The 24,072-nt window shown below is 43.3% G+C and overlaps 1 protein-coding gene across 2 annotated transcripts in view; it reads left to right on the top strand.

Annotated features, from left to right (window-relative positions):
- VWF (von Willebrand factor) overlaps nt 1-24,072 on the top strand; it is a 487,638-nt gene that overhangs the window by 118,266 nt on the left and 345,300 nt on the right. The window contains exon 1 of one of the 2 annotated variants that reach the window (XM_063928501.1): nt 22,981-23,067. The exons of the other annotated variant lie outside the window; for it this stretch is intronic. The gene's annotated coding sequence lies outside the window, so the exon portion shown is untranslated. Of the gene's footprint in view, nt 1-22,980; nt 23,068-24,072 lie in introns of those variants that run through there. 2 annotated transcript variants of the gene reach the window in all.

Raw genomic sequence — 24,072 nt, 5'->3', positions numbered from 1 at the left:
TGCGAAAAAAAAAATAACGAGCGAACAACTCGGAATGACCACCAATGTCCCTTACACATATGCCGCACATTATTAGTGCCCTTATACACATAATGACACACATAGTGCCCCTTACACATATGTTACACATTATTAATGCCCTTATACACATAATGACACATATAGTTCCTGGCGTGAGGCAACTGGCAGCTCTGCTACCGTCGGGTGCCTATTTTTTATGAAAATGCATCTTATTTGCATTGCTATGTGGCTAGGATGCACAAGCAGCTTATGCTGTTTAAAAGGATATGTGGCATGCCTATATACTGTGTGCAACTGGGGCTGTATCTGCATATGAAATGCTACACACAGAATATAGGCATGCAGCATATCATTTTAATCATCAGAAGCTGCTTGTGTCCCTAGGCATACCAGATGCCATAGGGAATTGCCTAGTTTGCCTATGCCTAGGGCCGGCTCTGCCTGATACCAATACCAGGTCTAAGATTGCATTGTACCTGGTAGGTTCCTCAATTAGTTGAACTAAGTAGTTATCATTTAGTTTGTTTAAAAACATATTACCCCTAGCAGTGTCATATGAATCGTTTTTCCAGTTTATCTCTGCATAGTTAAGATCTCCCATCACTACTATGGCACCTACTCCTGCTGCTCTTTCAATTTGCTTCAGTAACAATTCCTCATCAGATACATTAATACCAGGCGGCCTATAGCATACACCCAATACCAACTTTTTTATTACTTTATCCCCGCATGCAATTTCTACCCATAACGTCTCGACAGTGTCTACAGTCCCCTCCTGAATATCTTCCCGTATATCAGGTTTTAAAAACGGCTTTACGTAAAGACACACCCCTCCAACCCTTTTATTTAGTCTGTCTCTCCTAAACAGCGTATAGCCCTCTAGATTGACTGTCCAATCATGAGATTTGTCCCACCAAGTTTCAGTAATGCCTATAATATCATACTGTTTGCTTTCTGCAAGTATTTCTAGTTCACCCTTTTTACCAGTAATGCTTCAGGCGTTTACAATACATACATACAACTAAGATAAGTATTTCCCCTTGTGTTAGGGACATCTTTCACCTTATGTAGCATTGCATTGGTTAGTGCTTTGGTAAAACCTCTTTTAGTACCCATGTTAGTACCCTTACCGGCTGCTCTTACCCTCCCCCCATCTTCTCCCCCATTTCGTTTACTACCGCCATCCCCACTATTCTCACTGCATGACCCGTAGTTTCTAGCTAAACCATCCCCCCAGGCTCCTAGTTTAAAATCTCCTCCAACCTTCTAACCATCCTTCCCCCCAGCACCGCTGCCCCCTCCTCATTCAGGTGCAATCCATCACGACAAAAGTGATGGCGCCTGACTGAGAAGTCCGCCCAGTGTTCCAGGAACACAAACCCCTCTTTCCTGCACCAATCCCTAAGCCACACATTTACCTCCCTAATCTACCTCTGCCTCCCTGGACTAGCGCGTGGCATGGGTGATATTTTGGAGAATATTACCTTAGATGTCCTTGTCTTAAGTTTCTTGCCTAAGTCCCTATAGTCTTTCTTAAGGATATCCCACCTTCCGCTAACTTTGTCATTGGTGCCAACATGCACCAAGACCGCCGGGTCTTTTCCAGCCCCTCCCAACAATCTATCTACCCGGTCCGCGATGTGCCGCACCCGAGCACCCGGGAGACAACAGACTGTACGGCGATCACGGTCCCGGTAGCAGATTGCGCTATCTGCCTTCCCGATGATAGAATCCCCTACCACCACAGTCTGACTAGGTACCTCACTATCTTTTATCCCAACTGCGCCAGAGGGACCGTACCTCTGGATGCTAGAGGGAGCAGTCCCCTCCCGCACCGTCATTTCCTCACTATCATCGTCCGAATCCTCGTCCAGTCGCGCAAATTTATTCGGGTTTGATAGTTCGGAGATGTCGATCCTCCCCCTCTTTTCCTTCCTTCTAACTGTGACCCAGCTGACTATCTGGTCATCCCCTTCTACCGGTGACCCCTCCCGCAACTCCACCGTTCTATCTAATCCTTGCTCGAGATTGTGAATCTCCCTCAGTCGCGTAACGGTTTGCTCTAGATCAGTTACCTGGGCTTCCAGGGCAACCGTTCGCACACACCTCGTGCAGATGCAATCACACTGGGCCGGTAGCTCCAGGTGCGCGTACATCTTGCACGACATGCACTGAGTGAGGTCCCCAATCACAGCCCCACCCATAGTGTTTGTAAGGTCTAACTTAGGGGTGGGCAAAATACGGCCCGAGGGCCGGATGCGGCCCGCAAACCGATCCTGTCCGGCCCACTGCCTCCCACCAGCGAGCAATGACAAGCGGCCCGAACGGCTGAGCTGCTTGTCATTGCTCTGAGCTGCAGTACCTCCAAGCTGCCGGCGGCGACTCTCTCCCCTGCTGCTGCGTTGTAGCAGCCTCCTCCGTCCTCCAGAGCCCCAGTGACAACGGCTGGGTTCAGCCGAAAAGGGGCGGAGCTACGTGCCGAGGAGGGGGCGGGGCTACACGGTACCTCAGGGGGCGGAGCTAAACGGGACCAGAGCCAGACTTGTACAGATCCATCCTTCCTGCCACTGCCAGCCAGCCAGATCAGTAAAGTTAATGGGAAAAGTGAGTGAGAGAAAGAAAGGGGTGTGTGTGTGTGTGTGTGTGTGTGTGTGTGTGTGTGATAGTGTGCGTATATTTGTGTGTACGGGCAGTGGCGTCAGTATGTTTTAGGTTTGGGGGAGAGATCTTCAGCTCTCGCTATACCAACCCCTCCCGTGTTCTGTCACCATGTCACCCCCGTGTTCTGTCACGTATAACCCCCCCGTGTTCTGTCACTGTGTCACCCCCCCCGTGTTCTGTCACCGTGTCACCCCCCCCCCGTGTTCTGTCACCGTGTCACCCCCCCCATGTTCTGTCACTGTCACCCCCCCCGTGTTCTGTCACCGTGTCACACCCCCGTGTTCTGTCACCGTGTCACCCCCACCGTGTTCTGTCACCGTGTCACACACCCCGTGTTCTGTCACCATGTCACCCCCACCGTGTTCTGTCACCGTGTCACACCCACCGTGTTCTGTCACTGTGTCACCCCCCCGTGTTCTGTCACCGTGTCACACACCCCGTGTTCTGTCACTGTCACCCCCCCCTCCCCGTGTTCTGTCACTGTGTCACCCCCCCGTGTTCTGTCACCGTGTCACACCCCCGTGTTCTGTCACCGTGTCACACCCCCCGTGTTCTGTCACCGTGTCACCCCCCCCCCGTGTTCTGTCACCGTGTCACCCCCACCGTGTTCTGTCACCGTGTCACACACCCCGTGTTCTGTCACTGTCACCCCCTCCTCCCCGTGTTCTGTCACTGTGTCACACCTTTCCCCAGGGGCCATAAGACACTGGATAATTTGCTTGCTGCACAATAATTATCCTAAATAAAATGTTAATGTGTAAAAGGGTGCTCTACCTGCTGTAATGTGTAAAAGGGGCTCTACCTTCCATACTGTGTAAAAGGGGCTCTATCTGGTGTAATGTGTGTAAGTGGCGCTGTGTGGCGCAATTTGAATAATGGAGACTATTGTGCAGCCTAATATGAATCTGTATTATTTTTTGCCCACACCCCTTCCACATGAAGCACGTCCCTATATTTTTGGCAAGTGGGGGCAGCTGCTATTTTGTATGTGGCCCTCGGATACTGACAGGAAATGTCAAGTGGCCCCTCAGCTGAAATAATTGCCCACCCCTGGTCTAACTCCTTGTTACTCTCAAAAGAAAAAGAAGAAGCAAAAAAGGAAAAGTAGAAGCAAAATAATCTGGGCAAAAACACTCACTTATACAATAATTAAGTTGGCTTATACTTATCTATCTTTATGCGGACCTTGATCCTTCGCTTTTATGCACATCCGCAGTCCCCGGTACCTCCAGTGGCAGAAGCTGTAATGGCAGCAGTCTCCGTCCCCTTCTGTCCTCTCCTCTGATGACTGCAGCAGCCAACTTCCTTGTCCCCTTGTGCAGTTCAGTAGAGGGTTCTGACCCCAAAGGCTGGTTGTGGTGAAAACAATATGCAGCAACGTCCCTGGAGGTTCGCGCGCCTGACCCCCGCTCTGTGTCACTTCCGGTTCACGTCCGTCCTGCACAGCGATGATGCAATTCACCCCAGCCCACCTAGAGGCCACCTGCATCTTTCCTCCAAGAGGTGGTGGGGTTTGCAGGTTAGGGGGCACTAGGCTGAAGCTTTTCCTAGGGTGCAGAGAGACCCAGCGCTGGCCCTGTACACGCCTCCTTTAGTGGTATCAGTGGGGCTCTCATGAGGCCAGGCTATATCCGTAAATCCACTCACCCTTCTCAATAGTGCATCCCTTTGGCATGCCCTAGGGGGTCTCCTGGCTGCACCGGGTGTCACAGACCCTGGTACCACCACTGCTTGCAATCTTGCTCCAGCTTCCTAGTGTTCTGCTATTGTGATATCATTTCGTGTATGACCCTTGGCTTGCATAATCCTCATCTTGCATAATCCGTGTGGCATATCTGAGACTACTCCAGTCTAGGATCCTTGGCTTGTTTCCTGAGAGCTCTCTGAGTCTGTATCAATGCTTGTGGCAGATTCCTGCTCTCTCCATGTGTGACCTGAAGGTTTACCTCCTTTATTGTACCAGACCCTGGCCAGCTGACTGTTCTCAGAGCTAAAACAGCACCAGCCTATCACACTGGGAACCAGTACAGGGGGCCAAGACCTGCATTTTTGTCCTATACTCCTTGCAGAGGTTCTTGGAGAAAAATACTAATGCGTCATACTTTTTGCCTCTGACACCTGTAACACTGGTTAATTATACAGGTTGAGTATCCCTTATCCAAAATTCAAAATCACACATTTTTGGTTCCCCTACTGAGATAATGACACATTTTTATAATATCACCTATATATTAGCCCTGTGACTCTGTGCCTGCATTTCTAACGCTGGGTGGAGTCACAGACCAGACCTGGGCGGACTTAGCAGCTCCTGGCCTGTCCCATGTCAGCACAGCACCCACCACTAGCAGAAGGGACCAGCAGCCAGACACACCATTACCTGCCACAAGCCAGCAGTGCACTGACGCCCCTGACTGCCAGGTAAGCATGGAGACCCAGACACCCTCACCCCACCCCTCCCCTGCAAACACCCACACCCACCTTACCCACCACGGCGGGACACACAGCCGCAACCGAGCACGCCGCTAGCCCCCCCCTACCATCTGTAAGAGTGCTGCCGCGGCCACACATTCACGTCTAACACCCAGCCCTCACACACCGCTCCCCACTACCCGTACCGATGCACACAGACTCACGGAGGCGGACCACACCGGACACCCAGGCTACCTCACTACCACGCCAGCTCCCATTCACGGAGGCGGACAACACCCGACAACCAGCCTACCACAGCAGCTCCCTCCGCCCTTCACCCGAAGCGGTCTTCCGGCGGACGACAGGAGCGCACATCTCCTCTCCCCTACCGCTGCACACCGTTTCACGGAGGAGGCCCACAACAGACCGCAAGCCTCCCTCACTACCACGCCAGCTCCGCCTCCGTGAGCCCCGTCACCTGCATCTGTCTGCGTGCAGCCGCCAGCCCTTTCGCCACCCCGCCATCACAGTCCTTCAAACCACACCCTGCAAACCAAAACATGGTGGGGGGTTTGCACACCACTCTGTTACCCCTGTCTGTCACGGCATGGTGGGGAAGCTGCCTGTACTACGCAAACACCATACATCATCACTACCCAACACTGTTAACTTACACACACACACACACACACACACACACACACACACACACACACACACACACACAACTTAACCCTCTACAATTACACGGCAACACCTACAGTACCTTCCAGACCCTCCACAATACTGCACACCACCACACTTCACCTACTACACACCCACCTCCCTCTCTATACTGCCCATGCATTCTGTCAACCCATTAACACAACAACCTGCCCACAATGGACCCGTCCCACACACAACCAATAACATGCAAATTCATGTCCCCACCCCCTCACACTTCCACACGCGCACACACACAATACCCTACACAAAGCTCACAAAACATACAACACACAGCCATGCCACCTTACAACAAACTCATCCTACAACACACACATACAACTCCTACAACTATCACACCTCCTATAACCTCACCCAGCCCTCACCCCTACACCAATTTATACACTGACCACACCACATCCTCCCTCCAAACTCACTCACCTGAGGCCCCCAAACACACCACATTTTATACACCAAACACAATCCATGTACCCCTTGCACAACAAACTACAGTCCACACATTGTTCCTTCACCCCCCACCACAATCCACCATGCAGTACATACAACACCTACCAAATACACACTATGACCCTCAACAATGATTATTACTACCCTACAACACTACCCCTCTACCCTACAAACACACACATGCACTACAGACCGATTTCTACGCACACTCCACACATTCTACTTCACACACCCTACCACCAGTCAACAAAATCCACTACTTTCCACACCCTACACACACCCAATCACAACACACCCTCACCAACAACTCATTACTACTAAGACCCTACTGCTGTTCAACCTACTTTCTAATTCCTACCACTACCCCCATCCCTCACCCCTACAACAATTCATACAGAGCCAGACACTCACCCCCACTCTATCCACAGGCACCATACATCACAACCCTACTCTTTTTATTAACCCCACACACACACCAACTCGCCACTACAACATAACACTCCAACATCCCCATTCCCTTACACATCCGACACAACCCTGCACAACACCACACTACACTACTTCCAATACACACCCACCTCCCTCTCTATACACCCCATGAATTATGACAAACCATCACCCCACAACATTTCAACTATCACTACCACCCGCCCACATGCCAATTGCTGCTCCCCACCACAAACTCCCATCCACACACCACTCTACAGAAAACCCACACCTATGCCACCTTACAACAACAACTGTCACAAACACACACATACAACTCCAACACCTCATAACCCCTAACCCCTACACCAACTCATACACTCCCCACACCACATCCACCCTCCAAACTCACTGTACTAACCATTGCACGCCCTTTGTCCGTGCAATATTTAACCACTCACACAATTATGATTGGATGTAATACTCCATATAATAAAAATATTGCACGCCACAAGGGTGTGCAAGTGTTAAGGGGGTGTAGCCCCTTACGACGGTGTGAAGAGCGCCCGTAGGGCGCGATGAATCACCTAGTATATATAATAATTATATATCTATATATACACATAATCTAATATATAAAAATGAAAATGTGTCTATCCTTCTGTCTTTCTATACATATCCACAGTTTTCAAGCAAAGATCGTGAACTTTTACAGACAAGCGTATTAAAACATGGCGGAGGCAACTAAAACAATCTGAAATCCCTATCACCCCTAGGGGGCAGACAGCAGCACAGAGTATATCAGGAGACACCATAACTCCGGAATTTCTTGAGCAATGTACTCAAAAATTTGTACACATATGCCTTACAATCTGGCAACAAACACTGTGGGAGGAAGGCACCCCTAGGGGTGGGACAGCAGCACAGAGTATGTCAGCAGACAGCAAAACTGTGGAAGGCCTGGAGCAATTTACAACAAACTTGGTACACATCTGACTTACACTCGGGAAACAAACACTGTGGGGGTGAGACACCCCTAGAACCCCTAGGGGTGAGACAGCAGCACAGAGTATTTCAGGAGACAGCATAAGTCCCGATTGGCTACACCAATTTACATCAAACTTGGTACACATATGACTTACACTCGGGAAACAAACACTGGTGGTCATTCCGAGTTGATCGCTAGCTGCCGTTGTTCGCAGCATAGCGTTCAGGCTAAATATCGGCATTTCTGTGCATGCGTATGGCCCGCAGTGGGCATGCGCGACGTACTTTCACAAAAAACTATGCAGTTTCACACAAGGTCTAGCGACTCTTTTCCGTCGCTCTGTTTATCGGTGAGTGATTGACAGGAAGTGGGTGTTTCTGGGTGGTAACTGAGCGTTTTCCGGGAGTGTGCTAAAAAACGCAGGCGTGTCAGGTAAAAATTAAGGCGTGTCTGGGGAAACGGGGGAGTGGCTGGCCGAACGCAGGGCGTGTTTGTGACGTCAAAGCAGGAACTAAACAGACTGAAGTGATCGCAAGGAAGGAGTAGGTCTGCAGCTACTCTGAAACTGCTTGAAAAAAACAAACCCTGTTCTGCGATCCTTTCGTTCGCACTTCTGCTAAGCTAAGATACACTCCCAGAGGGCAGCGGCTTAGCGTTTGTACTGCTGCTAAAAGTAGCTAGCGAGCGATCAACTCGGAACGAGGGCCACTGTGTGGGTCAGACACCACTAGCACCCCTAGGGGAGGGACAGCGGCACAGAGTATGTCAGCAGACAGCAAAATTGTTGAAGGCCTGGAGAAATTTACACCAAACTTGGTACACATTTGACTTACAATCTGGAAACAAACTTTGTGGGGTTAGACACCCCTAGAACCCCTAGGGGTGGGACAGCAGCACATAGTATTTCAGGAGACAGCATAAGTCCCGAATGGCTAGACCAATTTACAACAAACTTGGTACATATATGACTTACACTCGGGAAACAGACACTGTGGGGGTCAGACAGCCCTAGTACCCTTACGGGTGGTACAGCAGCACAGAGTATTTCAGGAGACAGCATAACTTCATAATGCCTGGACCAATTTACAACAAACTTGGTACACATATGACAAACAAGCTGGGAACAAACACTGTGGGGGTAAGACACCCCTAGCACCCGTAGGGGTGAGGCAGCAGCACAGAGCTTTTCAGCAGACAGCATAACTCTGGAATGCCTGGAGCAATTTACACCAAACTTGCTGCACATATTACTTACACTCTGGGAATAAACACTGTGGGGGTAACACACCACTAGCACCCCTAGGGGTGGGCCAGCAGCACAGACTATATCAGGACATGCATGATATGTCAGTGATGACAGGGCTGCATGTGACAGGAGCAGTGACATGATGTGAGGAGGGGAATGGAGGTAGAACGAACCCACACACTGAGAGTTATATAGTGGAAGTAGCAGGTCCTCCAGCAGCACAGAGTATATCAGGAGGTACATAATGTGCTATGCTATATAAGAAACTGTAAATAAATTGATAATTTCACAGGGGCACTGACATGATGTGAGGAGGGGAATGGAGGCAGCATGAAGCCACAGACTGAGAGTTATATAGTGGGAAGAGCAGGGTCCTTTGGGGGACCAAAAAGGGGTCCGGCCACTACACAAAGTGCGTCTGGGAAGCAAGATATGCCTATATACTAGATCTCCAACCAATGTAAATTAACAAACAACTATCATTCTAATTTACCATCCTCATCCCGTAGCGAAGCACGGGTATTCCGCTATCTACAATGTTATTTATACTGTGTGTTTAATATTTACATTTCTTTTTGTAAACAGACATTCTTAAAATCCCAGGCAATGCCGGGTACTCCAGCTAGTATATAATATATATGTAATTATCTCAGTAGGGGACCCAAAAATGTGAGATTTTGAATTTTGGATAAGGGATACTCAACCTTAAATTATTGGTGGATATGGCTCACCTTACTTCAGCCACCTATGTGCTATATATCATGGGTATTCAACATGTGGCCCTCCAGCTACCGTGGTACTACACAGCCCAGCATGACCTGCCATAGTATTGCTATTAGGGCATGCTAAAACTGTGACATGGCATGCTAGAACGTGTAGTTCCACATGAACTGTAGGGCCACGTGTAGAATATCCCTGCGTAGCAGACAATTTTCTATGGTGGCTAGTGTACAATACAGGTAGGGTACCTATCCCTGCCTATAACAGTGGTTCTCAACCCAATCCTCAGGAGCCCCCAACAGGACATGTTTTCAGAATTTCTGCCTGTGGACACAGGTGGGATAATTACAATCCCAACAAAAAAGATGAACCTGTACATGATTAAAGAAATCCAGAAAACATGACTTGTAGGGTGTACTTAAGACCTGTAGAGCAGTCATGTCCAAACTGCGGCCCTCCAGCTGTTGAGAAACTACGCATCCCAGCATGCCCTGACACAGCTTTAGCATTCTCTGACAGCAAAACTGTGTCAGGGCATGCTGGGATATGTAGTTTTACAACAGCTGGAGGGCCGCAGTTTGGACATGCTTGCTGTAGAGGATAACCTCTGTCCTAGAATACTGTGCTGAATGTTGTACAACATTCTGCATTTCTTATTTCCAGCTAACAGTGAAATGCAGGAGTGAGTAGGACAGTGATTTTCAACCTTTTTCAATTCGGGGCACGCCAAACAAAATTCTAAAATTGCCAAGGTACACCGTCAGTACTCCACGAACCAAAACGCCCCCCCCCCCAAAACACACACTTTGGCCCACATGGGGAATTAAAACACACATTGGTCCCCACAGTAATGAAACAAATGCACTGGCTCCCACAGTAATTACACATATTGTCCCCCCACAGTAATTGCACATATTGTCCCCCCCACAGTAATTGCACATATTGTCCCCCCCCCACAGTAATTGCACATATTGTCCCCCCCATAGTAATAACACATATTGTCCCCCCCACAGTAATTGCACATATTGTCCCCCCACATTAATTGCACATATTGTCCCCCCCACAGTAATTGCACATATTGTCCCCCCCACAGTAATTGCACATATTGTCCCCCCCACAGTATTTGCACATATTGTCCCCCCCACAGTAACTGCACATATTGTCCCCCCCACATTAATTGCACATATTGTCCCCCCACAGTAATTATACATATTGGCCTTCCACACACAGTAATTACACACACACACACACACACACACACACACACACACACACACACACACACACACACACACACACACACACACAGTAATTACACACATGGGCCCCCCACAGTGATTACACATATTGGCCCCCACGTGAATTCCTCACACATACACTGGACCATACCTGTAAGTAGGTTTCAATATTACTTTTCCCTTTGCCTCTCCCTCCCTCAGCGTCAGCCGGCAGGAGTTAAAGAGGCCGTGAGCAGTCAGGAGCAGCAGGGAGTAGCACTTGGCTGGCGGCGGCGGGCGGGGTGGGCGGCCGGCCAGCCAGCCGGGCTTGCAGCGGGCGGCCATGTGATGTGTCATGGTGCGTTGCCAAAGTTTACAGGCGTGCTGACGGGCAGCGCATCTCTAGCGGCACATGTAAAAGCTACTGGCGGCACACCAGTGTGCCGCGGCACAGTGGTTGAAAACCACTGGAGTAGGATCTACATATAGGACCCCAGGAGAAGGGGCACAGTTGGGGCTGTGAAACCTGATGCTAGGTCACTGCCTGCCTCCAAATGTTACCAGCACTCTTATAGAAATGTGATTCCAGTAGTTCTGGTTACTCGGGTCATCTAAAGTCCCAAATGTGTTTACACATTAGCATGCTGCGATAGAGACTTTCAGTGTACAATACTGGTTGTATAAGATTAATATCCGCTGTTTTTAGTCCGATTTCCCTTAGGCCTGGCACTATCTTCAGGATAGGCCTTGGAGATTCAGTTTCATACACGGATGTATTATTATTATCTTTATGTTGGATATTACTGGGGGTGTGGGAAGAGATGAAGTGGGCAGAGGGTAACTGATCGAGGGACCTACGGGGAGATGTACTAAGCAGTGATAAAAGTGGAGAAGTGAGCCAGAGGCGACGTTGACCATGGCAACCAATCAGCATTGATTTAACATTTATAAATTGCGTACTATAAAATTATACAGAGCAGTTGATTGGTTGCCATAGGCAACTTCTCCACTGACTCACTTCCCCAATTTTATCACTGCTTAGTACATGTCCCAACAAAGAAAAGGGGGTAGGTTACCAGCGCTGGCTGATCAAAATTATAAACACATATATATAAAAAACAATCTATATTCCAAAAGGCTTATAATTATAAAATCATATTTATTTCACATATATCCTGTAAAAGAAAAAATGGGGTGTAGGATACTCAATATATTTTGCCACAATATCTTAAATTCTTGTGAGTCCACAATTAGGCTATGGTATTACTCAGAGGGACTGGGATCACTTGGAGATGTCCATCACTAATCGGTTATTTGCATAAAGCCGATAATTTTGCAAATGTGAGGTATTTACCAGTGTCCTGATAGCAGAGATTTGTCCACCTGATGTATAGCTGGATCAGTTGTCCTCCTATGCATGGAGTATTGGATCCGGAGGGTGGATTCTGCAGATGAAAAATGTCCCAAATGGTGTGCGCCAGAGTATCCGTAAGGCCAGTGGAGATAGTGGTCTTTGAGTATCCAAAAGAGTATGATGCTCAACGCGTTTCGCTGGGTTATGCAGTCCAGCTTCCTCAGGAGCAAGTGAGATAGTGGCTGTATTGGAGCCTTTTTATACCAGATATGAGTGAATGATTAATTACACATGAGTGAATCACTTAAAATCATATATAAGCCTTTTGGAAAAATTCATATAATATTATGCTTGCTGCAATATCAACTGGTCCCATATACTTAATATCACATGCAGTATTAAAAACGATCAGTTGTTTAGTAAATATATGCTTTTAAAATACACATAAATTTGTATGATGTCTTGATCATGTGATAATTTGTGTCACATGATCGGCGTTCGTGTCCAATGGAGGTGTACAAACTGGTCATGTGGTACAACATGTATTTACAAAGGGGTCCGTTGCGTGGCAACCAGTCCGGAAGAATATAGAGTTAGATTCGTGACGTTTAAGGGATTGCGTAGCGTCCCGATCACGTGACCATCTGTGTCACGTGATCGGGATATCAGCCAATCAAGGAGTGTTGTATCAGTCACATGTATATGACGGAGTTGGTTGCCGGGCAACGGATCTCTGAGCAAGGAAATGAAGGAGAGTAAGCGTCCTGTCCGGTATTATGACAAAGCGATCTTACACACGGACTAATATCCTAATATCCAAATATCTTCCATCAATATATGGCCACATATCTAACATCCTGGAGATCTTACATTGTCAGTCAGATCCATATTTCACGATCACATAATTCATAGTCATATGTAATAAAGATAAACATAGATCATTTCAATCATTGTATGCATCCCATGACTATATACAAAAGGTTGTTTATGGTGAATTGAAAATAAATAATATGAAAATTATAACATAAAAGTTATGTGATTACCCGATCATGTGACAGTTTTAGGTCACATGGTCTGCATTTTTCCTCCGGATAGAAAGAATTTGTAAAGGTCCATACGGAGGAGATTTTGAATAGGAAATACAATTATCTTGTTAGTTTATCGGTCTATATAAGATATTATTAATAAAACAGAGATAGAAAGAGCTGATTATAATATATACTAAAATATAATATTTTATATGAAAATCAGTTCATAATCCTAGAGAGTTCTTCCAAAAATAGAAGAGAATTTCTGTGGTAATAAGGAGGATATATAGTTTCTGTCTAAACGTCCTTATGGAAGATATAGCACGGTTAGGGAGATAAAGTAAGTAAGAGATAGTTAGATGACAGAATTTAATTCTATGGTTTCATTTAAACCAACTGGGTGCAGAGAGTTGAATTTCAACATCCAGTATACTTCACGACTACAGAGTTTTTTGAATCTATCACCTCCCCTAGAAGTTGGGGTGATCTGTTCGAGACATGTAACTGATAAACAGGAAGGGTTGGACATATGTTTTATAAAATAATGTCGTGAGACACTATGAGTTTGACATTTATTTATAATATTTCTTCTGTGCTCCATAAAGCGAACTTTTAGTTTTCTTGTTGTGCGTCCTATATAATTAAGTCCGCAACTACAGGTTAAAAGGTAGATTGCGTAAGTCGTCTCGCAATTCATAAAAGTTTTAAGTTCATATATCTCATTAAAGGATGGAATGTTAATTGAGACGGTTTTACGTTGTATATGAGAGCACATCGTGCATCTTGTCAGGCCACATTTGTGGAAACCCAATGGTTTTGTACTTAGCCATTCTGTACCCTTCTGGGTCCTGGGTTCCCTAATGTTTTTTAAGTGGCTTGGGGCCAGAATGGTTTTTAACGACCTATTTTTCTTATAGATGATTTGTGGTTGAAGGGGTAGGATGGTGCTAAGTATATTGTCTTGTTTTAATATTTTATAGTTACGTGACACTATTGATTTTATTTCTTGGGCACATCTATTATATTTGCAAATAAAAGAGAAATCTCGATTATTTTCTCTCTCTATTTTATGTTTAAGTTGTTTGGGATGAAGAAGTTGTTGTCTATCCATATTATAGACCTCTGTATAGGCCTGTTGTAGTAATGCCTCCGGATAGTCTCTAGTTTTAAAAGAGTCTATCAGCTCTTTGGCTTGAGTTGTAAATGTATCAACATTGGAGCAGTTGCGGCGTAATCTCCTAAGTTGACCCTTAGGAATGTTAGTTTTCCAGGGTCTATAATGTGAACTCTTATAGTGTAGGTATGAATGTGTATTGACTGACTTAATATAATTAGATGTAACAATTTTGTTATTAATTATTTCTAATGTCAGATCAAGGAAGTTCACACAGGTCTTATTAAACGTGGACGTGAAGGATAGATTAAAAGGGTTAGTGTTAAGAGTGGAAACAAACTGATTAGCAGATGACTCATCCCCATCCCAAATTATAAATAAATCATCAATATAACGGCCATAGAGGACCAGGTGCGCCCCCCATGGGCTCTTCCATATATATTGTTCTTCGAAGTCGCCCATGTATAAGTTTGCATAACTGGGGGCGAACCTGGTCCCCATGGCCGTTCCCATCACCTGTAAATAATAACGATCTAAAAACGTGAAATAATTGTGAGTGAGAATAAAAATAATACATTGTAAAAGAAAAGCTCTGTGATCCACACTGAGATCACTATCTTTATCTAGACGTCTGGAAATACTATCACAACCTCTTATGTGAGGTATATGAGTGTATAGTGATTTGACGTCAAGAGTCAGAAAAGAGAAAGAATCTTTCCATTGTAAATCTTGTATTTTAATAAGAAAATCTGTTGTATCTTTAAGATGTGATCTCAGTGTGGATACCCGTGGTTGGAGAAAAGTGTCAACGTAATATGATAAATTAGATGTGAGGGAGTCGATACCCGAAACAATAGGTCTACCAGGGGGTGACGTGAGGGATTTATGAATTTTGGGTAAAAAATAAAAAGTGGGGGTGACAGGGTGATAGGGTAATAAGAATCGGTGTTCTTCCTTAGACAAGATGTTTGATTCTAATGCAGAATCAAGAAGATGTTTTAATTCCAATATGAAGATGGAGGTGGGATTATTGTCCAAGGTTTTATAGAAGTTTTTATCCTCCAATTGATTTAAAGCCTCCTTGACATAATCCACACGATTCATAATAACGAGGCCACCACCCTTATCTGCCTCTTTAAAGATTAGGGAATCGTCCTTAGTTAGTACATGAAGTGCCCTCTGTTCTTGTCTAGTTAGATTGGAAGGTGTTTGTAATTTATTATGGTTATGTTCCACCATTTCTTTAAAGTCATCTAACGTGATTCTATAAAATGCCTCTATACTACTGCTCTTGGCTGATATAGGAAAGAATTCGGATTTGTTTCTGAAAGAACCGGTTTCTCTCTTTATGTCAAATATTTTTTCTGTTTTGGTCGGTAAAGTGTTATTTTCTTCCCACAATTGTTCCAACATTGATAGCATAATGTCATCTGTACTATTTAGAATGATAGGTATGGACTCATCTTTTTTTGTATTAAGATTCTTCTTAGCAAAGTACCTCTTACGGCATAATGTGCGTACAAATCTGTTAAGGTCAACATATAGTTCAAATAAATTTGGATCATTAGTAGGGGAAAATTTTAGACCTTTCTCCAGTAATGACAACTCTGAACTGGTGAGAGTTCTGCTGGAAAGGTTAAATACACTAGATTTTTTATCATGCGAAATACTTGTTACTGAAGTTAAAATCTTCTTGGATTTTTTCTTTCGGTTTCTACCTCCTCTGACTCCTCTATACTGGAATCTCTTCTTCTTTTGGGGGTTTCCCTTTGATTCCTGAAATTTGATCGCCACTGGGATGTCTTGGGGCGTGCCCCTAAAAAATCTCCCCTCTTTTCCTGGTCAGCAGTATCATTGGGGTGTGGTCTTTTTTCCCTATTAAATTGATGTCTACTCGGGTATTGGGGGAGGGGTGATTGGAAAGTCCTATCTTCATACTCATTAAGAACTTCATATCTATTTGGATGGATATAATTCCTGTAATTGGTTTTTTGGGGTATATTTCTATTAGATTTAGGATAGTCCCTACGGGAGGGTTCAAAGTTATCTCTCCTTGGATTATGATCACGCTCTTTCTTCTCTCGTTGTCTAAAAGTATGAACTGCATTGTTCTCATAATCTGCCATATCTCGCCTCATTTTTTTCTGTTTCATACTCATAATATTCTGTTCATATTTTACTACTTTGTCATTAATGACTTTATCCCTGTTGTTAAACTCTTCATCTTTGTCATATACCTCCATATGTTTTTTTAATAAATCAATTTCTTTTTCTAACGAATCAACCTTGGATACTCTATATCTGACAACCAATTTCATTAGAGCAATAGAACACTCATCTAGAAGTTGGTCCCATTGTTTTTGATATTCTTCATTATCTTGAAAGATAGATGGTTTATGTAACCTGAGACCTCGTGGTATTATTTTTTTTTATTTATATATTGTTGTAGGTTGGTGCTGTCCAACCAATTTCTAGATTCAGCTTTTAGTAGATTTTCTAATTTAAAAAAATCTTTATACATATCAGGTTTGTCAGAAAGAGGAGCATCCAAGGTTGATTTATCAATATGGGACCAGTATGATTCTCTCCTATTCATACGTTCATTAAAATTCATAAAACAGCTCATGATTGCTGCACCCGTATACCAAAGATATGAATATATAAAAAAGGGAGACGGAAAATGGGTGCGCTATCAATAGCAGCTGGTAAGGGGATGGTAAGTCCCCTGGTAATGTAAGCAACAAAGAAAAGGGGGTAGGTTACCAGCGCTGGCTGATCAAAATTATAAACACATATATATAAAAAACAATCTATATTCCAAAAGGCTTATAATTATAAAATCATATTTATTTCACATATATCCTGTAAAAGAAAAAATGGGGTGTAGGATACTCAATATATTTTGCCACAATATCTTAAATTCTTGTGAGTCCACAATTAGGCTATGGTATTACTCAGAGGGACTGGGATCACTTGGAGATGTCCATCACTAATCGGTTATTTGCATAAAGCCGATAATTTTGCAAATGTGAGGTATTTACCAGTGTCCTGATAGCAGAGATTTGTCCACCTGATGTATAGCTGGATCAGTTGTCCTCCTATGCATGGAGTATTGGATCCGGAGGGTGGATTCTGCAGATGAAAAATGTCCCAAATGGTGTGCGCCAGAGTATCCGTAAGGCCAGTGGAGATAGTGGTCTTTGAGTATCCAAAAGAGTATGATGCTCAACGCGTTTCGCTGGGTTATGCAGTCCAGCTTCCTCAGGAGCAAGTGAGATAGTGGCTGTATTGGAGCCTTTTTATACCAGATATGAGTGAATGAGTATGAAGATAGGACTTTCCAATCACCCCTCCCCCAATACCCGAGTAGACATCAATTTAATAGGGAAAAAAGACCACACCCCAATGATACTGCTGACCAGGAAAAGAGGGGAGATTTTTTAGGGGCACGCCCCAAGACATCCCAGTGGCGATCAAATTTCAGGAATCAAAGGGAAACCCCCAAAAGAAGAAGAGATTCCAGTATAGAGGAGTCAGAGGAGGTAGAAACCGAAAGAAAAAATCCAAGAAGATTTTAACTTCAGTAACAAGTATTTCGCATGATAAAAAATCTAGTGTATTTAACCTTTCCAGCAGAACTCTCACCAGTTCAGAGTTGTCATTACTGGAGAAAGGTCTAAAATTTTCCCCTACTAATGATCCAAATTTATTTGAACTATATGTTGACCTTAACAGATTTGTACGCACATTATGCCGTAAGAGGTACTTTGCTAAGAAGAATCTTAATACAAAAAAAGATGAGTCCATACCTATCATTCTAAATAGTACAGATGACATTATGCTATCAATGTTGGAACAATTGTGGGAAGAAAATAACACTTTACCGACCAAAACAGAAAAAATATTTGACATAAAGAGAGAAACCGGTTCTTTCAGAAACAAATCCGAATTCTTTCCTATATCAGCCAAGAGCAGTAGTATAGAGGCATTTTATAGAATCACGTTAGATGACTTTAAAGAAATGGTGGAACATAACCATAATAAATTACAAACACCTTCCAATCTAACTAGACAAGAACAGAGGGCACTTCATGTACTAACTAAGGACGATTCCCTAATCTTTAAAGAGGCAGATAAGGGTGGTGGCCTCGTTATTATGAATCGTGTGGATTATGTCAAGGAGGCTTTAAATCAATTGGAGGATAAAAACTTCTATAAAACCTTGGACAATAATCCCACCTCCATCTTCATATTGGAATTAAAAAATCTTCTTGATTCTGCATTAGAATCAAACATCTTGTCTAAGGAAGAACACCGATTCTTATTACCCTATCACCCTGTCACCCCCACTTTTTATTTTTTACCCAAAATTCATAAATCCCTCACGTCACCCCCTGGTAGACCTATTGTTTCGGGTATCGACTCCCTCACATCTAATTTATCATATTACGTTGACACTTTTCTCCAACCACGGGTATCCACACTGAGATCACATCTTAAAGATACAACAGATTTTCTTATTAAAATACAAGATTTACAATGGAAAGATTCTTTCTCTTTTCTGACTCTTGACGTCAAATCACTATACACTCATATACCTCACATAAGAGGTTGTGATAGTATTTCCAGACGTCTAGATCAAGATAGTGATCTCAGTGTGGATCACAGAGCTTTTCTTTTACAATGTATTATTTTTATTCTCACTCACAATTATTTCACGTTTTTAGATCGTTATTATTTACAGGTGATGGGAACGGCCATGGGGACCAGGTTCGCCCCCAGTTATGCAAACTTATACATGGGCGACTTCGAAGAACAATATATATGGAAGAGCCCATGGGGGGCGCACCTGGTCCTCTATGGCCGTTATATTGATGATTTATTTATAATTTGGGATGGGGATGAGTCATCTGCTAATCAGTTTGTTTCCACTCTTAACACTAACCCTTTTAATCTATCCTTCACGTCCACGTTTAATAAGACCTGTGTGAACTTCCTTGATCTGACATTAGAAATAATTAATAACAAAATTGTTACATCTAATTATATTAAGTCAGTCAATACACATTCATACCTACACTATAAGAGTTCACATTATAGACCCTGGAAAACTAACATTCCTAAGGGTCAATTTAGGAGATTACGCCGCAACTGCTCCAATGTTGATACATTTACAACTCAAGCCAAAGAGCTGATAGACTCTTTTAAAACTAGAGACTATCCGGAGGCATTACTACAACAGGCCTATACAGAGGTCTATAATATGGATAGACAACAACTTCTTCATCCCAAACAACTTAAACATAAAATAGAGAGAGAAAATAATCGAGATTTCTCTTTTATTTGCAAATATAATAGATGTGCCCAAGAAATAAAATCAATAGTGTCACGTAACTATAAAATATTAAAACAAGACAATATACTTAGCACCATCCTACCCCTTCAACCACAAATCATCTATAAGAAAAATAGGTCGTTAAAAACCATTCTGGCCCCAAGCCACTTAAAAAACATTAGGGAACCCAGGACCCAGAAGGGTACAGAATGGCTAAGTACAAAACCATTGGGTTTCCACAAATGTGGCCTGACAAGATGCACGATGTGCTCTCATATACAACGTAAAACCGTCTCAATTAACATTCCATCCTTTAATGAGATATATGAACTTAAAACTTTTATGAATTGCGAGACGACTTACGCAATCTACCTTTTAACCTGTAGTTGCGGACTTAATTATATAGGACGCACAACAAGAAAACTAAAAGTTCGCTTTATGGAGCACAGAAGAAATATTATAAATAAATGTCAAACTCATAGTGTCTCACGACATTATTTTATAAAACATATGTCCAACCCTTCCTGTTTATCAGTTACATGTCTCGAACAGATCACCCCAACTTCTAGGGGAGGTGATAGATTCAAAAAACTCTGTAGTCGTGAAGTATACTGGATGTTGAAATTCAACTCTCTGCACCCAGTTGGTTTAAATGAAACCATAGAATTAAATTCTGTCATCTAACTATCTCTTACTTACTTTATCTCCCTAACCGTGCTATATCTTCCATAAGGACGTTTAGACAGAAACTATATATCCTCCTTATTACCACAGAAATTCTCTTCTATTTTTGGAAGAACTCTCTAGGATTATGAACTGATTTTCATATAAAATATTATATTTTAGTATATATTATAATCAGCTCTTTCTATCTCTGTTTTATTAATAATATCTTATATAGACCGATAAACTAACAAGATAATTGTATTTCCTATTCAAAATCTCCTCCGTATGGACCTTTACAAATTCTTTCTATCCGGAGGAAAAATGCAGACCATGTGACCTAAAACTGTCACATGATCGGGTAATCACATAACTTTTATGTTATAATTTTCATATTATTTATTTTCAATTCACCATAAACAACCTTTTGTATATAGTCATGGGATGCATACAATGATTGAAATGATCTATGTTTATCTTTATTACATATGACTATGAATTATGTGATCGTGAAATATGGATCTGACTGACAATGTAAGATCTCCAGGATGTTAGATATGTGGCCATATATTGATGGAAGATATTTGGATATTAGGATATTAGTCCGTGTGTAAGATCGCTTTGTCATAATACCGGACAGGACGCTTACTCTCCTTCATTTCCTTGCTCAGAGATCCGTTGCCCGGCAACCAACTCCGTCATATACATGTGACTGATACAACACTCCTTGATTGGCTGATATCCCGATCACGTGACACAGATGGTCACGTGATCGGGACGCTACGCAATCCCTTAAACGTCACGAATCTAACTCTATATTCTTCCGGACTGGTTGCCACGCAACGGACCCCTTTGTAAATACATGTTGTACCACATGACCAGTTTGTACACCTCCATTGGACACGAACGCCGATCATGTGACACAAATTATCACATGATCAAGACATCATACAAATTTATGTGTATTTTAAAAGCATATATTTACTAAACAACTGATCGTTTTTAATACTGCATGTGATATTAAGTATATGGGACCAGTTGATATTGCAGCAAGCATAATATTATATGAATTTTTCCAAAAGGCTTATATATGATTTTAAGTGATTCACTCATGTGTAATTAATCATTCACTCATATCTGGTATAAAAAGGCTCCAATACAGCCACTATCTCACTTGCTCCTGAGGAAGCTGGACTGCATAACCCAGCGAAACGCGTTGAGCATCATACTCTTTTGGATACTCAAAGACCACTATCTCCACTGGCCTTACGGATACTCTGGCGCACACCATTTGGGACATTTTTCATCTGCAGAATCCACCCTCCGGATCCAATACTCCATGCATAGGAGGACAACTGATCCAGCTATACATCAGGTGGACAAATCTCTGCTATCAGGACACTGGTAAATACCTCACATTTGCAAAATTATCGGCTTTATGCAAATAACCGATTAGTGATGGACATCTCCAAGTGATCCCAGTCCCTCTGAGTAATACCATAGCCTAATTGTGGACTCACAAGAATTTAAGATATTGTGGCAAAATATATTGAGTATCCTACACCCCATTTTTTCTTTTACAGGATATATATGAAATAAATATGATTTTATAATTATAAGCCTTTTGGAATATAGATTGTTTTTTATATATATGTGTTTATAATTTTGATCAGCCAGCGCTGGTAACCTACCCCCTTTTCTTTGTTGCTTACATTACCAGGGGACTTACCATCCCCTTACCAGCTGCTATTGATAGCGCACCCATTTTCCGTCTCCCTTAGTACATGTCCCCCTTAGTTTGATTTATAGGGTGAAAAAGTATTAATTTTCCTACCATACAGACATGTTGCCGGTTGACTCCTTGACATTTGCCATTTGTTTTCCTATGGGTCAACACAGCTAGAACTCATAACAATGGATTGAAGTTCAGGGAAATTAGCTTTTGTCAACCTTGATAACTGGGAAATCCCAATGACTTTATTAAAACAAAATATGACTTTATGTGACTATAGCAGGAGGCTATTCTCAGGAGTGGTCTGGTTGCAAGAATACGTAAGTAGATTTTATAATACAGTGTATGCTGGTTTTTCCAGTGGGTTTGGAGCCAGACAGACACATTTATTAACTACTGTGGTGATTTGCAGGGTTAAAACTTACCCACTGGCATTGTATGGTGATGTTTTATGGTCAGTTTCAAACCCCGAAATCGCATGCGGTTTAAACAAGCCTTACGCATTTTATGACATGACCATCAGGAGTGGTCTCTTTTGAATAATGGATGTTATAAGTAAGGGGTGATCAAACTAGTCCCCAAGGACCCCTAACAGTTCATGTTATCCAGACCACCTGTGGATTTGTAGAATGTGTCTGACAGGAATAAAGGCACTGCATATTTGTAATAAAGGGGCATTTGCATCAACACTTGGAGAGAGATAAAGTACAAACCAAACATGCCCTGTCATTTTTTAAATGCAGCCTGAAAGTGACAGTTAGGGCTGATTATTTGGTACTTTGGGGTCTATGGGGTCTATGTACCAAGACATGGACTGTGATAAAGTGGACGGAGATAAAGTACCAACCAACCAGCTCTTAACTGTCATGACATGGCAGTTAGGAGCTGATTGACTGGTACTTTATCTCAGTCCACTTTATCTCTTTCCAAGCGCTGATGCATAAGCCCCAAAATGTGACAGTTATGACTACACCTGTGGCTAGGTAGGTGGTTTGGAAAATGTGAACAGTTAGGTAGGCAACCCCTGTTATACTGTAAGTAGACACTCAGAGCTGCCGAAGGTTAACTCTTTTGCATCAGGGAGCTTTACTAGGAAGCACCTGATAGTATTTGTAAGAAGGGGGGCACCAGATTATATTTATTCTAAAGGGATCACACATTTTTTTTGTTTTTTTACCCTGGTACCCACCATAAAGGTGCAGCAGAAGGATGATGATACTAAGTAGCATACCCTGTTCAGTTAGTTGTTTCTAGAACAGGCAGATATGTAAGAGAGCTGTGGGTGGAGCTATCGCCTCTGTCCAAACCAACTCTTTTTTTTTGTGTGTCTGTGTTTTTTTGTAGCTGCAGCTTAATGTGTACGGCGGTTTGTATTTATTTAATGTAAAAAACTGGGACAGCGATTTGTTGGTTTTTCGTTGATAAATATGGTAGCTTGTAAATCACCAATAATCATACCGAAAGCAGTGATTTCAACAAGTCCCCACTTGATAGATACCCTGCATACTGTACAGTGAGAGTCTTAGTTACAGGCACAAAAGTCTTCATTTGGGTGAATACTGACTTCTACACAGAGGACCCAAGAATGGGAGGAGGAGGAGAGGCGGATCCTAATTACCCCGGCCTGTTGGAAGGGCCCAGTTGGAGCACAAACCAGCTGCTGAGGGGTGCAAATTTCCCCCTTTACATATTAATTTACATTGATATTTTTAGAAGTGGCATGGCCACACCTCCCAGATTTGGTCACTCCTACACCATACGCAGACCATAGAGCTGGTGTGGCCGGGGGTGCGCCTGATGAAGCACCAATCGGCATTTCGTCACTGTCCGTGGCCATGGGTGCTGACCATCTCAGTCCTCGCATATTCAAGATGCACACATGTACACCAGGGAAGGGCTTTTACAGTGGCAGACGGGTGGCAGCGTCTCCGTCCACCTCCGAGTCACCCCCTTCTACTAAGATTACTGTTCAACATTTATAGAAATTA

Source organism: Pseudophryne corroboree, chromosome 6, assembly GCF_028390025.1.
Source record: "Pseudophryne corroboree isolate aPseCor3 chromosome 6, aPseCor3.hap2, whole genome shotgun sequence".
In the NCBI taxonomy this organism is placed as follows: domain Eukaryota; kingdom Metazoa; phylum Chordata; class Amphibia; order Anura; family Myobatrachidae; genus Pseudophryne; species Pseudophryne corroboree.
The sequence above is the reverse complement of the archived record's forward strand: the minus strand, read 5'-3'. Positions and strand labels throughout refer to the sequence as shown.